This window comes from Chiroxiphia lanceolata, chromosome 2 (genome assembly GCF_009829145.1).
Source record: "Chiroxiphia lanceolata isolate bChiLan1 chromosome 2, bChiLan1.pri, whole genome shotgun sequence".
NCBI classification, from domain to species: domain Eukaryota; kingdom Metazoa; phylum Chordata; class Aves; order Passeriformes; family Pipridae; genus Chiroxiphia; species Chiroxiphia lanceolata.
The window spans coordinates 68207917-68210155 of NC_045638.1; positions in this window are offsets into that span (position 1 = coordinate 68207917).

Consider the following 2239-nt stretch of genomic DNA (forward strand, 5'->3'; position numbering starts at 1 on the left):
ACAAAAAAATCTGAAATGTTTGAAGGGAATTTTGTCATAGTTTTGAGGCATCTTAGTACAAATTAATTGAATTGTCTTTTCTGTCAGCTATATGGAAGCTCACATCATTGCTGTGGTGGTATTAATTTCTCTTTTTTTCAGCAGCCAGAAAGTATATCAGCCTCTGTTCGGTCTTCAGTGCTGGGGAAAGGTGTAAAACACCAACCTCCTCCTATCAAATTACCTTCAAGTTCACTAAGTAGCTCTTCAGGTAACTATTTATTGACTCAAGCATCTCCTTTTTACATGTTCTGCCTGTTGTAAAATTACAGGATATCCCTTTAGTAAAGATTTAATTAAAAAAATACCAGAATCTTATCCGCGAGAAGAGTATAATTTTTTTTTTATTTCTTATTATATTGGTCACAAAAGTGTATCTTAACAAATATTTGAGTTAATCTGTACTCACAGAACAATAATATATTTTAATTATGCTTTTTCAGGGAATATTTTTAGTTCATAACAGTCAAGTGGTCATCTAAAATCCCCAACTCCTCCTCCTCCTTCTAAGCCTGCTGGTCTTTCTCGGAAACAATCTATGGATCTTAATCGAGTTTGCATGCTCTCTCCAGCTGCCATGTCTCCTGCAAGCTCTTCGCAAAGTGAGTCACGACCTAAATTCTCCATTAAATCTTAGGCTTTTGCATAAATGCTTCCTGAGGTAAACTTCTTAAATTGTGGAATGATGAAACTTAAGCGTACAGTGTACCCTAAATTGTGTAAGTTATGCAGTTTTAGGCAGGTCTCTTGTTCACTGTATGTATTTTCTGTTTATTGTAACTATGTTTGTTTTCTGTATATATATGTATGCACCATCTGTGTATATGTTTTAATACATTTTATGCAATTAGCATGATCTCCTCATATATGAAAAGCTGGTAGATGATGTGATGAGGTAAAATTCCAAAGTGTAGATTTTTTTCCTCTAGCGTAAAAACAGTATGTTAGATCAGTTTACCTTTACATAATTTAAGCATCTAGTTTATTAAATGTTAGAGAAGCTGGTGCAGTTGTGTACCAATGTACGTATATAACCTGATCAGTCCTGAGGTGATGATACAATAAACAATAAGATGACTTTTTAAAAACACTCCTACACTGGTTTACAAATCATTGCTGACTGCAAGTGTGGTGGTGATGCTGCTGCTGATAGCACCATATACTCAAGTGTTAAAATGCAAATTTTAATCAGAAGTGATGTCCTAGTTTAAGTATTTTCATTAACACTGACAGGTTCATTGCAATCATAGCTATAGATCATAAAAGATTTTTAACATATGTATACATCTTGAGCCATTTCATGAACAGATTCATACAAAGAGGAAACCATAGCTGCAGTTTCTCAGTTTTGTTACAAATAATTGTACATTGAACATTCCATTGTCCTGCACAGTATTATAATATGCTTTTTGCATTAAATAATTTAAAAAGTGGGTAGTTCAAAAGATGTAACTTTTCTGCTTTCTTGTTTTGCACAAAGAAAAAAACTTATAAAAGTTTTCTTCTATCATATTGACTCTGGTTTTATGTTAGTGCTATGAATTGTGTAAATGTGCTGCACACAGTTGTTATGTTAAAGCTCTAGCCTCCATTGGCATTTATTTCCTTTCTTTCTGCAGGACATGAAAGATTAAAAAAAAGAACAAAAGAAAACCAAAAAAACCAGCTCAAGCTTTTCTATTGATACACTTTGGCTACTGTATCCACAACAAATACAGTGGTACATGCTACATTTAAGCAGAAGGAGTTACACAGTAGCTTTCAAAGATGCAGTATTATCCTCTGATCCTTAAATAATTGCTTCATAGTTGATCCAAATTTGGCAAATGGCAGTTTAACTATCTGATGAAATTTAGATAAGTCCCATGATGATTTAAATAGTACATGTTCTTTGTTGATTCCGTTGTTTTCCACTTTAAGTTTTTAACACTATGCTATTGTGCAGGCAGTGCATATATAGTATTTGTTTAACAGTTTAGGACAAAAACATTAATTAGGTTAAAGTAGTCACTAAGAAATTGTTGTAAAAAAAGATGTTCTCTTTAACAGGTAGCCCCTTTGGTTTGAAAAATACATCAAATCTTTGGCCCTTAAATCTTCTACAGGTAATTGATATATTTGGACACAATAAGAATGATTATTTCTTATCTTTCTGTAGAGACCTGTTTACTGCACTGCCCTGCACAGATCTTTGGAGCCA